The following is a 15,935-nucleotide window of genomic DNA, read 5'->3' as shown; positions in this document are numbered from 1 at the left end:
GTACACAGGAAGTGACTCCAGCAGCGATTTGAAGTCGGACATTTTTTAGTGCAGGAAGCTGGCTTTTCACCATCAAGTGACTTCTGGTGCATTCAGGGAGGGTCCACATTACATCCTAACTTGACTGGGGCATATTCTAACTGGGCTTCCCTGTATTCCTGTGAAACTGAGATAATTTCTTTTTATTCATAAATAATGCTCAGTTGCGCTGCTTTGTGCAACTGGAATCCAAGTTGTTGGAAGGACAATGATACATGCAATAACAAAGGTAAAGTGCCTGAGAGGATTGGGTGTTGCAGGTATATACAATATGCTTTCACCTGAGGGATCCAGGCTCCAGTCCAGCTCAGACAGATGTGCTGAAAGTCTCCGTTCTCCGGATGTCACAGTGTATTGGTTTGTCATCCTTCACCTCGGGGACCTGGGCTCAACTCCAGCCCAGACAGATGGGAGGAAGATCTCCCGATTTCTTTCTGTCTCTTGCTCACTCTTTCTCTGGGAGGTTTGATGGATTACAACCTATTGTTTTACCACTAGGGCTTGGAATCCCTCCAGTTTAGGTAAATGCGGGAACAAAAGTCTCTATGGTGAAGGATTCAACAGAAATTGAACTCCAACTGGGAAATCCTAATTCCCATTATATGTGAATCCAATATGTGAAACTAAAGTACTCCCATCAACAAAATCTAATACGCCAAAATTATAAAGCAGATTATCAACTAATGAAAGTATCCATCTGCGCTTACAATTTTGAGCAACAAATTTAATTTCATTCCAAATCATCTACGTAGGCTGAAAGAAAGCATTGGCTTGTCTTCTCTATGTTCTGTGTGTTCAGGACATTAACCACATTATAAGGCCACAACATCTTGCCAAATAGTGCAATCTATTACACACCAGTAATCCTCCAAGAGATGAAGGGTTAATTCTGAACCTGTTCCCTATTGAGACAAGAAAGCCATTTCTTTTCACAATAGAAATAATAATCCTTGTCATGTCTTCTAAACGTCTCAAAGCGCTTCACAGAATATATTGTAAAGTGAGTTGACTGCATGTTTTGCAGGAGAAACTCAGCATTCAATTGCGCACAGCAGCGTCCCACAAACAGTGGCTCATTGAATGACCAAATATTTTTTTAAAAGGGTTATTACCCCCAGAAAAGCGATAGGAAAAAATTTAGAATCATTGATTAAGGATGTGGAAGTGCAGTATTTAGGGCACAATATAATTAGGCAAAGTCAACATGGCTTTACAAAAGGGAAGTCATGTTTGACAAATTTCATTGAGTTTTTTGAGGATATTTCCAGTAAATTAGATAAGGGTGAATCGGTGGATGTGGTCCATTTGAACTTCCAGAAGGCATTCGATACGGTGCCGCATAAAAGGTTAGTCCAAAAGATAAGGGCCCATGGAATTGGGGGGAGCATATTAACGTGGATTGGGGAATGGTTAACGGGTAGGAAACAAAGAGTAGGGATGAACGGGTCCTTTTCAGATTGGTGGGATGTGACTAGTGGAGTGCCACAAGGATCAGTCCTTGGGCCTCAGCTATTTACCATTGACATCAACGATCTGATGAGGACATCAAAGTTAATATATGTAAATTCGCGGATGACAGAAAATGTCATTGTCAGTGAAATATTTATTTTAAAATATATAACTATACACTAATATATTAGTGGAGTCCTGTAGCTCAGTGGTTAGAGCACTCGCTTTGCAAGTGAGAGACCTGAGTTCAATTCCAGGCAGAGGGCGAAACCTTGGGCAAATTTCCTTACTCCACACAGAGCCTAATAATAATCCCTCCAAAACCAAAAACAATAATAAATTGGTCATTTTCAATCTACGACTGTTTGTGGGACATTGCTCAGGTCTCTCACTTGCGAAGCGAGTGCTCTAACCACTGAGCTACAGGACTCCACAAAATTACTTTGTGAATCACAGTTAAATATTTATTCAAACGTTATTCAATCAAAGTTAATGGAACATTGTCTCACCCACTGGAGGGTTGAACAGTAAAGTTAGCTTTTAACTGTGAAGTGTAGTGACTGTTTGCGGGTGGGGCGGGGCGGGGCGGGTGAGTCAGACTTGACCGACAGGTGAACAGGTGAACTGACCTGAGCAGCTCCCCCGCCCCGCCCCCGCCCCAGCCCCACCCTGAGTGGGCGTGGCGAGCGAGCGATCGACAGCCAGGCCGATCAATCAGGAGCGCGGAGGGGTTGGGAACGGACCAATGGCGAGAGGCGAGGGGACGGGGGGGCGGGGCCGGGGCGGGGCCGGGGGCGGTACCTGACCGGTGATTGGCGGGACACCTGGACCACCGTTGGAGTGACCGCGGCCTTAGCCAATGAGAACGCGAGCGGTGTGGGAGGCGGCCAATGGCGGAGGCGGGGGGCGGGGCCGGGGCCGGGGGGCGGGGCCCGGGCCCGGGGGGGCGGGGGCGGGGCCCGGGGGGGCGGGGCCGGGCGGCTGCGCCTCTTTGTTCTGGCAGCGGCTGCGGCTCCGCGGCTCAGTGACCGATCGCGCGGCGCCGAGAGGACAGGACAGGAGCAGGTAAGCACAGTCACTACACACAGTCACTACACACAGTCACTACAGTCCCCCCCCCCCCCCGCGCGCGCGTTCAATTCAATCCGTTGCAACTTTCTGGGATTAATTGGACACAGACACTGAGAGCTGCAAAGTTCGCCTCTCGGAGTCTCTCCCGCGGCGGTGCGGAGGGGTCGGGGCTCTGTTGCTGCTCCTTGTTGTACCCTCGAGAGGGAGAGAGAGGAGGGGGTGGGGGGAGCCCCGGTCCCCGGGTCACACCGAGACCCGCAGAGGAAGCCCCCCCACCCCACCCCCACCCCCCCGACTCCTCCATCCCTAAGTTTTTTCTGTACGAGGATCCGGTGTCCCGTCTCTCTGCGCATTGTATTAGTTTTTACGCAAAATACGTTCATCCTTTGTGTTAAAACCCCAAAACAAATGTCTCTCTTTCCCTTCTCCCCCTCTCATCCACCCCCCACCCTCACCCCATCCACCCCCCACCCTCACCCCATCCACCCCCCACCCTCAGCCCATCCACCCCCACCCTCCACCCCATCCCACCCCCCCACCCTCACCCCATCCACCCCCCCACCCTCACCCCATCCACCCCCCACCCTCACCCCATCCACCCTCACCCCCACCCTCACCCCATCCACCCCCCACCCTCACCCCATCCACCCCCCCACCCTCACCCCATCCACCCTCACCCCATCCACCCTCACCCCATCCTCACCCTCACCCCATCCACCCTCACCCCATCCACCCTCACCCCATCCACCCTCACCCCATCCACCCTCACCCCATCCACCCCCACCCCATCCACCCTCACCCCATCCACCCTCACCCCATCCACCCTCACCCCATCCACCCTCACCCCATCCACCCCCCACCCTCACCCCATCCACCCTCACCCCATCCACCCCCACCCTCACCCCCACCCACTCCTTCCCGATCTGTTGTTAATAATTTTTTTAAGTGAATCTGAAGTTTTCCGAATTACTGTAGTTTTGTTTTTTGTTAAAACACACACATATATATATATATATATAAAGGTCCAGTGTACCTGTGGTTGTTTGACCCGCGTTTGTTGTTATGTTTCCTCATTTCTGAAGGGCATTAGCTGTGTGTGTATGTGTGCTTGGGGGGGGGGGGGGAGGTGGTGGGGGGCGACTTATCATTGTGTAGACCGTGAGCTGCTGTCTGGGTCCTGTCTGAGATTCCTGTGTTTGTTCTGTCCGGGTTTGTGGTGTATGTGGTTCTGTTGTCACCATCGCCCTCCTTCCCCCCCCCCCCCCCCCCCCAACACACACATAACCCACAGGGCTCTCTCTCTGTACAATAGCAGTGACTGATGGTGTGAAATAGGCAGTGTTTCGGGGGCATTGCTGATCAAATGATCTCATACTTCGTGGGAGTGAAGTTCAAGTGGATTACTTGTGTACTCTGAACCCAGACCATAAACTGCTGCCTCTTTCACTCTATAGTTTGCTATTTCATGAAATCTATTGTCAATAATTCCCGGGAGCTTTGCTGACGGTGGTGTGGCATCGCTCGGGCGGAATGTGTGACCCACCGGCCATTGTTATCTCACTGTCTGGTGATTCACGGGGAGGGTGCAATCCAGATACCGAGTCCGACTGGGAGTGGCTGCAGTGTTGTAGGGGTAGGGAAGGATCTCAGATGTTATAAACCTCAGAGTGAAACTTGGGTGGTTATTGAGTCGGTGGCTGACTTCGCGTCACGATTTGATTGTCTGTACCAGGTCTGTTTGGGATTCTTTCCTTAAGCGATGCTTGTGATGTTGACTTTCAGTCCCATCTCTGATGTACAACGTTTTATGCCGTGTAATGTTCTCAAATGCTTTGCACTTGGTTCTTAGTGGAAAATGTCAGTAAAATGTTACAGGTACACCCGAGCTGTATATGCAAGATGATATTTGCGGCTATGATGTGATCTGTCAGCGGTGCTGTATATCGCGTGCAATAACTCTCATCCACTGAACGTTAAATTGTGTCCCATGTTGAAAAAGTTGTGTTTGGATATTATTAGTGTGAGGCTGTTGCATTTCACTCCTTTGTGTGGATAAAGATTTGTGACAAGTGGTATAGGCTTCAGAGTCCCAAGTTAGTTGATGGTTGGTGTGGGGCAGAGAGAAAGTGTCACAGATGGCTTATGATAATCCTTGCATTTGATATAGCGCCTTATCACATCTTCAAGACATCTGAGTCCTGTAGCTCAGTGGTTAGAGCCCTCATCTGGCAAGCGAGCGACCTGAGTTCGATTCCCGGCAGGGCGAAACCTTGGGCAAGTTTCCTTACTCCACATGCCTGATAATAGTCCCTCAAGAAAAAAACAACTTGAATTTATATAGCATCCTCCACGCCGGACGGGATCTCAGAGCTTCACGGTAATGGATCCTGGGCCGAGCCAGGGGGGAGGGAGAGGAAGGTGACCAAAGACATGGTCGAAAAGAAAGTTCTTCAACCGAGATCTGAAAATAGGAAGAGAGGGGGCAAGGCGAAGGGAGTGAGGAAGGGAGTTCCAGAGCCTCGTGATGTAGTGGCTGAAAGCATGCCCCGAAGGTGGAGTGGATGATCCGGGGGACGAGGAGGTCAGAGAAGTCGGGGGGTGCAGAGGAGTGCAGTGACTTGAATACAAGGGTGAGGATCTTGAAGTCGATCCTCTCTGGGACAGGCAGCCAGTGCAGTCTGGCAAGGACTGGGGGGATCGGGGAGCGGAGTTTCGTGCGGGTGAGAATGCGGGCGGCAGAGTTCTGGATGACCTGGATTTTATGAATGGTAGTGGATGAGAGACTGGCGAGGAGGCGTTGGAGTAGTCCAGCCGAGAGGTGACAAAGGCATGGACCAGGGTTTCGGTGGCTTTTGGAGTGAAATATTGGCAGAGACGGGCAATGCGTCGGAGGTGATAGAAAGCGGTGCGGTGAGGGACCGGATGTGGGGGAGGAAGGATAATTGGGGGTCGAACCTGACGCCTAAGTTGCGTACGGGTTCGGAGAGTTTTAGGGGGAGGTCGGGTAGGTGGAGGAGGTGAGAACTGTGTGATTGAAGACGTTGACGAGAGCCAAAGATTATGGCTTCTGTCTTGTCAATGTTCAGCTGAAGGAAATTTGCGCTCATCCAGCCCCTGAGATTTGACAGGCAGCTGACAGAACATCAGGCACTGGGATGTCACAAAGTGAGGTGGAAAAATAGAGTTGGGTGTTGTCCACATACATGTGGAAGTGTACCCCATGTCTGCGGATGACATCCCCAAGAGGGAGCATATAGATTAGGAAGAGGAGAGGACAAAGGATTGATCCTTGGGGTATCCCGTAGGTAACCGGGTGAGAGCGGGAGGAAAAGCCGAACTGCTGGCGGTTCGTGAGGTAGGACTCGAGCCAGGCGAGTGCGGTCCCACTGAGGTGGATCACGGAGGAAAGTCGGTGGAGGAGGATGGTGTGACCGACTGTCGAAAATAATAAAAGTGGTCACTTCAATCCACGACTGTTTATGGGACACTGCTGTGCGCAATTGGCTGCCGTGTTTCGCCCACAAATATACAGTCAAGTCACTTTGCAGTATATTCTGTGAAGTGCTTTGAGTCGTCTCAAATACAAGGATTATTATTTATTATCTCAAAAACTGTATATTTTGTGGGCAAAACGCAGCAGCCAATTGCACATAGGAGTGTTGCACATTGCTGTGTCCCACAAACAGTCGTGGATTGAAGTGACCAATTTATTATTTTTTTAAGGAATTATTACCCCCGGAAAAGCAATCTGCCAATCGACTGAACAACCGGGTTCCTACTTACTGCTCGGTAAACAGAAATGTGTGGAATAAGGAGACTTGCCCGACGTTTTTCCCTGCCAGGAACCAAACCCAAGTCTCTTGCTTGCGAGGCAAGTGCTCTAACTACAGGACTCACTGGCTATTGTTATCTTAATGTCTGGCTTGTCTACATGGGAGAAGGGAAGGTGAAAATTAGCCACTGTACCTTTACCAGAAATGATGGGAAATGTGATCCTCGGAGTAGAGTATGACTGGGACTCTTGCGTGGTTGCACAGCCTGGAACACTCACTGTTTTGGCAATGACGTGTGAAGAATGATCACTTGGGTGAGGTATTGAAGAGCTGCTGATAATGCGAAACCAGACCCACATGAGTCACCACAGTTCGGGAGGGGAGGAAACTAAACATTTCAGCATTGGAGCTACCTAGTGAAGCGAAAGCTGGGCATGTAAACAAGTGGAAGGCACAGCTTGTTCCAATGGTGGGATCAGTAGCGTTTTTAATGCATTTATATATAAAGCACCTGCTTCTGTCTTTGTATAAACCTCCTGTGTTTAACAGTTTTACTGTGAGTTTCTGTTGGATTTTGTAGATATCGCGATGAAGTTTTGTGATTGAGTGTGCTCCGATTGAGATGGGGTGTCTGTCTCTTAACTCTTAGCACCATAAAATACACAGTCCACTTTACAGTATATTCTGTGAAGGGCTTTGAGACATCTCAACAATGTGATACGGTGCAGTATCAAGTGCAGATATTATCATTTAATAGCTGTGTCCAAGAGGAGTATTGAGTGACTTTCTAAAATATTTATCTATAATTTCTCCCTTTTTCTCTTATCTCCCCCTCCACCAGTTTTCTCGCTCCTCCTCTGAGTGGGCTAAGTCCTACTCGGGTATGGTTTGACAGGTGTGGTCTGGTAACTCATTTCAGTGGTTGATCTTTGTGTGGAAGCACCAACTGGCTGGTGCTAGGGTGTGTTGCTTGTGGCGTCTGAGTACGAAAGGATCGCTTGTTGAGACCTGCTTTGAAAGTTGCTGAATCTCCATTCCTGCCCCCTCTTTTACCGGTTTCACTGGATGAAGTCACAGTTTGAGTATCAGGCATGTGGTGATTCAACGAGGCACTGATTCAAATCAATCAGTCAGGAGGGAGTTGTCATTACAGAATTTCAACCTCACTGAACGATCCATTCCCTGATGTTTGTGATTTACTCCGGGGAAATATTGTAATTCTGTTCCAGAATTTGGGTGTCCCTCACCAGAAACTGTGATTAATAAACAATAGTAACACACACAATTGGTTCATACCTTGTGTTTTAAACGTATTGTGGAGTCCTATAGTGGTTAGAGCACTCGCCTCGCAAGCAAGAGGACCCAAGTTCGATTCCCAGGCAGAGCAAAACATTGGGCAAGTTTCCTTACTCCACACACCTGTTTACCTCACAGTAAGTAGGAACCCGGTTGTTAGTCGATTGGTGGATCGCTTTTCTGGGGGTAATAATCCCTTCCAAAAATAATAATAATAATTTGGCCACCCAATCCATGACTGTTTGTGGGACGCTCACTGCTGAGCGCAATTGGCTGTTGCGATTTGCCCACAAAATATACAGTCAATTCACTTTACAATATATTACAAAGTGCTTTGAGACATCTCAAAGATGTGATAAAGGCACTATATCAAATGCAAGGATTATTTATTGTTGGGTGAAAGGCAGTATTTAGAGTGGGAAACCTAACAGTCTCCATTTATTAAGTAACATTTCTAATATCAGACTTAATTTTAGTAAATGGATGAGGTGCCTTTGTGTCTGCTTCAAAAAATAATTCTTGCATTTGATAGAGGACCTTTCAAGTCAGGAGGACGTCCCAACGCGCTTCATAGGACTCAGTGTATTTTATTATAAATAATACAGTAAGGCCCTGATAATTCAATCCTGTCTTGACTTGTCACTACCACCTAAGGCATCATACCGTCAACATCCTGGCCTCAATTATGTATGCATACATTATCCATACGCCAAACTCATTACTGAGTCCTTTTCCCTCAGAGTGAGGAGTTATTAGAAGTTTATTGTAATAATCCTTGCATTTGATACAGGGCCATATTACGTGATGTGTGGGTGGGTAGAAGGGTATTTGGGTGTGGCTCCCATTAACATGCGTATGTTTCACAAAAGAGTTGTCTGGAAGTTGAGAGTAACATTGAGCTGTCTCTGATGCACTGTGCTGCTGTATTGTTCCCATAAGTTTTTTTTCGTTTGCCTTCCTCCCAAGAGATTTAGCATTGATGTGTGGATGTGTGTTCGAAAAGTGTCTTATTAAATTGACACTTTTTTATTTCAGCCACAAAATAGACAGTCAGACCACTTTACAATATATTCTGTGAAGCCCTTTAGGACGTCTCAACGACTTGATAAGGTGTTATATCAAATGCAAGTATTATTTTTATTATTCTCTTTTTTATTAAACAAAAAGCAATGAAGGGGTTAATGGGGAAATTCCTGTTTATCACAACACAATTCGTGTATCCTGGGCACTGCTGATTGTTACGGAAGCAACAAGTTCCGTTTAAGTATTTTTTGGGGAAACTTTGTATTTTGTGAAAAAAATAATTGATGCTTTGTTTCCTGCTACAACCTTTTTTAAAGAGAAAAAAATCAGCGCAAATCAGGGCAGCTAATGTCAGTAATTGACTTGTGTTCTGATCAAATGGATGGATATTGTTGTGGATTTCATTGTAAAAGTAATGCCTTCTGTTACGTGCGTGCAAAGCGCAAGGGGACTTGTGATTGAATTTCTTTGCAATTCCTACCCTTGTAAACAAGATGGCAATTTAGTTCAGGAATAAACACCGCAGGCTCGCTCGGTTGCTGAGCAGAGGGGAGGAAAATTGGACAGGCTAGTTCTAAGCTGCTTTCACCCTCTTTGTGGTGGTTTGTTCCCATAAGCACCCCCAATCGTAGCTGGTGCCTGGCCAGCCAAGGGATCATGTAAAGTGCGTTATAGTGTTGGTTAATTGTCAGCATAGGCAGTTCATCCCCCAGATATGACAGGTCACAGATGTGCAACTGGTTTCTTAGATATTTGTTTTATCATCTTCAGAGGGTGTGATAGTGGGGGAAGAAATCTGACACTGAACTGTAACATTCCCCTGTCTCCCCACCCTGATTCTGGGCTATAACCATTAATGAGATCAGACAGGCAGCCATGCACACAGGCGTATGTTGCAGATCAAGATGCTTTCAAGAGGATTGAGTGAGCAAATCTCCTGAGCCCTTGCACTGTGCAGCCCCGATGGCAATATGCTAACTGTTTTGAGAAAACCTCTAACCTTTTGGAGAAGTCTGAAATTTTCCTTTTTTTTTAACCAAAGTAAACTTGAGCTGATTAAAACTCCAGATTTCAAACTTCGTGGTTACCCTTAATTCTGTTCTCTGCTAACTGCTGAGGATTGATCATGTGGGGAGGGGAAGAGGACGAGATAGGACAAGACCCCATCCTAACTTGCATGTGTCCAATGTTACCAGTGGAGTTCCACAAGGGTCTATTTTGGGATCTCTTTTGTGCAATATTTTTATGAATGATCTGGAACTAGGAGTCGCAAGTACAGTGGCTAAGTTTGCAGATGACACCAAGCTAATGAAGGTGGTAATTTGCGAAGCTGAAAAAGACTAAAAGGTTACAGGGGGATTTGAACATACTGGGAATTGGGCAGATCGGTGGCAGATGAAATTCAATGTGGAGAAATGTATAAAGTACTTCACATGGGGACAAAACATCCTGGAAGGGACTATTATTTGAAAAAAATAATATGTATGGAAAATGAAAAGGACCTGGGGATCCTGATTCACAATAAATTGAAGCTTCTCCCAACAATGCTCTGTGGCAGTGAGTAAAGCAAACCAGATCTTGGGATGCATCAAAAGATCAATAGCAGCTGAAATAGTGGGATAATTGTGCCACTGTATAAATTATTGTTGAGACCATCTTAGAGACTGTACAATTCTGGTCACCGCAGTACAAAAAGGATATTGGAGAAATCGAGAAGAGACAGAGGAGGGCAACCAAAATGGTTGAGGGAATGGAAGGACTGGACAAAGTAAATTGGGCATGTTCATGCTGGAAAAGAAGATTGAGAGGCGACATGATTGCTGTCTAAGATTCTAAAGGACAAGACAATATAGATCTTGACAGACTGTTTCAACTTGTCCAGAATAGTAAAAACAGTGGGAACAGCCTATGATTGAAGGAGGTAAATTCAGAACGAATCAACGCAAACACTATTTCAGTGAGTGAATCGTGAACCTGTGGCTCCCGAGGGAGATGGTTGAAGCAGGAAATCTTGATTCTTTCAAACACAGATTAGATAGTTTTCTTTTAGGAAATAACATTTGGGATATAGTACACAGGGAGTTTGGGACATATGTGCATGCGACCTTGGTTTTTTTTCATCTAGCATTTCTAATGTGTCAGCCTGGGGCAGTTGGTAGCACTCTCATCTTGTGAGGTTGTGGGTTCAAAACCCACATTAGGACTTTGAGCTCACAGTCTAGGCTGGCACTGCAATACAGGGTGACTGTATTTGATGGAGGTGCCATCCTTTGGATGAGAAGTTAAACTCTTTGGTTCTGTCTGTGCCTATTCAGGTGGATGTTCAAGGTCCTATGTCTCTATTTGAGAAGAGATTTTCTTTCTCCCGGTTTCCTGGCCAACAATCCCCAGGATGCAATTAGCCACTTACTTCATGGCTGTTTGTGGGACTTTGTTGTGTGCAAATGAGCTGCTGCATTCTCCTGCAAAGCCTTTGAGATACCCTTCTGATGTGAAAGGCACTGTATCAAATGCGAGTATTATAATATCAACCTTCATGTATTTCCGCAACACCTTTCAATGCACTTGCTGTTCGTATGTATTAGTTGGTATGGGGCGAGTGATGTGCATTGACTCTCTGAGTCACTGAAAGCTGTGAATGGAGTTTTGCTGTTCCCTAGATTTGCTTCTTTTGCATTCCCAGCGCACAGCACAGAAGCTCAACTCTCACGTGCAGAGTTTTCCAACCCTGAAATGTATCTACTTAGCATTTAGTGAGTTCTTAGTCGTGTGAAGTGGGTTGTGCTTCACATCATGGTGTTTCCTGGCAGTGTGAACCAATCTATTTGAGGTCTCTTGAAGGTATACATCAGTTATTAAATTCATTTTATTATTAAATTCATACTATTTGCAGTGACTTGTAGGGTTTAATAATGAAAGTTCAATTAAACTGTGTGGTTCTGTCCATGCCTGTTAAGGTGGACGTTAAAGGTGTTGTGGCACTATTTGCGAAGAAAAGAAAGTTTCTCTCCCTTGGTGTCCTGGCCAACTATCATGCAAGATAAAATTGGTCACTCACTTCATGGCTGTTTCAGTCCCGACAATAAGCTATCAGTAGAACCAGGAGGGCTGATTCTGAGTATTTGTTTTGCTGAGTTGACGGTCATGAAGGATCCAAATACAGGCTGTTTTTTTTGCTCTGTGCTTAGAACGGCTCTTACTGTTACAGTGGCTCCTCTCACTGGAGTAGACCTGCCACACCCTCCCCCCTTCTCTTTTTCACTCCCCATTCCCCCTTTTCTCCTCCCCCCCACCCCGCCCCCATTTGAAACTGCTTTGCTGCTCTGCAACGAGTCACACCAGTGAAATGAGGCTCAGAGAAAAAAAACTCTACACAGAGGGTTAGTATTACAAATCCATCCCTTCTGGGGTTACCGCGCCAGTTGGAATCCTAGCTGACAGGCAGCTTGTGCTCATAAACAAGAAGAATAGCTTCAGCCATTTATATCCTGTTGGTGTCTGCTCATCCCTGCATAGCGAGTCCTGAGCCTGGCTTGTGGAGGTCTGTATTTCAGGAAGGAGGTGAATGAAAATGTGCACCATTGATCTTAATTCATGTAACCTCCATATCTACTTAAATCAATAAGTGGAACTGCAGTTTTACAGGAAATGTAAGCGGTAGTGTCTTAATTCATGTCACAAACTTAATATCTGACTTTTAAAAAAAATGCTAATAGTTCAGATAAGTATCACTGAGTCTATAGTCTCACATTCAATCCAATATTAAGCGCTGAGGCACCACTTAGTGCCCTCCCCTAGGATTTAAAGTCTTGCTAATGTGGATTTTGTTGCTGATGTTTTTCGTTGTGATGGAATTAGTTTTTCTCGATCTTGATGCAAATGGAAACTTTGCAAAAGATCTTGAAGTCTGAATGTTTGGAGATGAGTGCAGTGGGAAGTTGAATTGAATAGCGTTGTCAAACGAAGGATCTGCTTGTCAGAGATCTGATGTCGATGATAAATGTCGGGAAGTGGAAGATTTTCTCTCCTCGCAGAGCCTACGTGAGTGTCTCAAGTCTCCGACATGCTGCCCCGCAATAAATGCAAATTGTTGTTGAAGCGCTTAACAGTTACGAATCGCAGAAAGGATCAGGGAGATGAGGAGCAGTCAGGTTGCTTTTAAGGAAGGTTTTTAAGGCAGTGAGAGAGATAGGAAATGAGGTATTCGATCCATTTGATATACATAGACAATTTGCCAGGTTCAGATGGACTGCACACAGGATTCTTAAAACAACTAGGGAGAAGATGGTGTGTGTGTGTGTGTGTGTGTTATATTATATACAGACTGTAGAGAAAGGAATTATGCCAGAGGAACTGAAGGCTGGCAAATGTAATTTAATTTTTAATATAATTTTATGTAATGAAATTATGGAATTTCATATCCCCGATACCCTGATCTCACAAATATCTATCTACCTCATTCTTAAAAATGTGAAAGTACAGAACAGTTATCTTAACCTATGTTGTGGGCCAGGGATTGAAGTCTATATTAATGGATGAAGTAACTGAACATTGCAAAGGAGAATCTAATATAAAGTGTGGAAGGTTCAGCTTGTTCAACCTTCTCAAAAAAATTTTAACAGAAGTGACGAGAGTGGATTGAAAGATGGCCAAAAAACAGAGTAGGAGCGAAGGGCAGCTTCTCAGACTGGCAAGAGGATGAGAAGTAGTGTTCTGAAGGGAACCATTGGGAATCGACTGATAAACATGAAAGTGATTATAGTAGAGTCCTTTAGCTTAGTGATTATTAGAGCATTTGCTTCGCAAGCGAGAGACCTGGTTTAGATTCCCGGGCAGGGTGAAACGTTGGGCATGTTTTCTTACTCCACACGCCTCCGTTTGCCGAGCAGTAAGCAGGGACCCGGTTGTTTGTCAGTTGGCAGATCACTTTTTTCGGGGCTAATAATCCCTTCAAATTTTTTAAAAAAGAAATTATATTTTAGTCGCTCAATTCACAACTGTTTTGTGGGACATTGCTGGGTGCAATTGAGTGTCGTGTTTCACCCACAATATACAGTCTGTTCACTTTACAGTATATTCTGTGAAGTGCTTTAAGAATACTCGAATGCAAGGATTATTATAGGAGATTATTATTATTATGGTGTCCATTTTCAAATGACGCCAAGCTGGGTGTATTGCAAATTAGTTCAAAAAGATATTAATCCCTGCATTTTGTACAGCAACTTTCACTTTGGGAGGATGTTCCAGAGCAGGAGAGTAGAGTTGGTAGAGATTAAATAGGTTCGGTGAGGGATAATATTAAAAGGGAATGTAAAAAGAACAGTGAAACTGCTTCAGTGGATGAACAAGAATCAGGGAAGGCTTGATGGGTTGAATGGCCTCCTTCTATACTCATTTCCTCTTATTTTGTTCTTGCTTCCACTTCCGCAGTTGATTGTCACGGCAACTATTTAATGAGGTTTTAAAAGAAATACAAAAATAACAGAGACCGTCTCACTCCCCCCCCCTAGGCCTGTCATTTTCAGTTGTGGGCCTCCGGGGATCTTAGTGTTGCTCCGGTTGCTTGACCCAATTTCTATATCCAGGCAAGACAGACTTGGATGTATTCTAGTCACTACACAGATCAAGACACCATCTGTATCGAGAGTGTATCCTTCGAAACAAATGTCCCTCCAAAAAAATAATAAAAGTTGATCACTCAATCCACGACTGTTTGTGAGACACTGCTATGCCAATTGGCTGCCGCGTTTCGCCCACAAAATAGCACTTTACAGCATATTCTGTGAAGAGCTTTGAGACATCTCGAAGACATGATAATGCGCTATATCAAATACAAGTATTATTATCCTTTATTGAAAATATTAGAAGTCAACTGGATACAGGTTTGAGAGTGTGGACATTTTTACTTTGCTTAAATTATCATGTTGACCCGTTTTTAGTTCAAGGTGACCTTGTACTGGGCCTCCATGGAGCTGTCTAGGACAAAGAGTGTGGACATCCCCAGTTGGGAGGTTCAAGTCCGTGTTTTAGCTGGAAACCGACAAAATGCAATGTTACAATCATAAATCTTACAGCACAGAAAGAAGCCGTTCGGTTCATCCTGTCTATGCCGGTTCTTTGAAAGAGCTACCAACTCTCCCACTTCCCCACTCTTACCCTAGAGCCTTGCAATTTTTTCCTTTTCAGGTTCTTATCCAATTCCCTTTTGAGAGCTATTATCGAATCTGCTTCCACCTCCTTTTCAGTCAGTGCATTCCAGACTGTAACAACTGTTCTGTAAAGTCTGACGGGGGGCAGGTATAATGGGGTNGGGGGGGTTACAATACCCATTCAATCCAGATTTCCGGAATTTCAGGCACATGGCAGCTGCCAGGAGCTGGTATGTACATCAGGCAACAGCAAGACAGCCCCAAATAACATGAAAATAACATGGGGGAAGGGAATTGGTACCGGAGGCTGAAACTCTTCAGAAATGAGTGCTTCAGTGACACATCGAGCAATTCAGCCCGTTACCTAGAGGCTGTGCATTACGTGACATGAGCCATGTGAGTAAGTAAAATTTCAACCACTCCAATACTCATTGTTCATCCTTTTCTTGTTGCTTTTGTTACAGGGAATAAAAGGCTTCCTTTGTCAGGCTCGGCGGTCTCTCAGGGTACAGGAAATCCCATGTTCATTTCATCCGAGGTTTCTTAATATATCCCTCTTGTGTTTAAATACAAAAGAGAGAGAGAGCAATCTTCATTCTTTCTCCAATACTTCTACTTCCTTCATGTTTAACATTCGAAGTCTGCAGACCCTGCCTTTAGAGGGTTAGGGGTGATGCACTTGTTTGTGTGAAACACGGGCCTGTTAATGCTCACCATTCGTGTCAGGATCCCTACTTTGACCCTGAGTGAGTCATGGCGGTTGCTGCTTCAGTGCTCACCACAACCTGACCAGAGAGGTTGGTGTAAATCTGCCCAGACGCACACACCCTGGAACCTTTCGCATTTGCGATCTGTTCTGATGAGCATCCTGAACGAAAGTCATGCATTCGAGCGGCATTGATGCACCACGTCTAATCCCATTTGATGGAGCTCTAAAGGGAACAGATTTCACTCCCGTTTGCTATTGCATCTGATGTCTGGTATGTCAGGAATTTGCCCATGTTGGACATTGTAAATTCCGCGCGCCTGGTTCTGTTAAAAAGATGTGCCTCCCACAACGGGATTTTTAAATCGTTCATAGTTTATTAGCCGAGAGATTACCGTTGATTTAGCCCATTCCTGACTTCTGTTTATT

The 15,935-nt window shown here is 45.4% G+C and overlaps 1 protein-coding gene across 1 annotated transcript in view; it reads left to right on the top strand.

Moving 5' to 3' along the window:
- Nucleotides 1-2,477: 2,477 nt before the first annotated feature.
- LOC103190064 (junction plakoglobin) overlaps nucleotides 2,478-15,935 on the top strand; it is a 48,713-nt gene continuing 35,255 nt past the window's right edge. Inside the window, 1 exon segment of the mRNA XM_042343163.1 lies at nucleotides 2,478-2,553. The gene's annotated coding sequence lies outside the window, so the exon portion shown is untranslated.

This window comes from Callorhinchus milii, unplaced genomic scaffold (assembly GCF_018977255.1).
Source record: "Callorhinchus milii isolate IMCB2004 unplaced genomic scaffold, IMCB_Cmil_1.0 Scaffold23, whole genome shotgun sequence".
In the NCBI taxonomy this organism is placed as follows: domain Eukaryota; kingdom Metazoa; phylum Chordata; class Chondrichthyes; order Chimaeriformes; family Callorhinchidae; genus Callorhinchus; species Callorhinchus milii.
The sequence above is the reverse complement of the archived record's forward strand: the minus strand, read 5'-3'. Positions and strand labels throughout refer to the sequence as shown.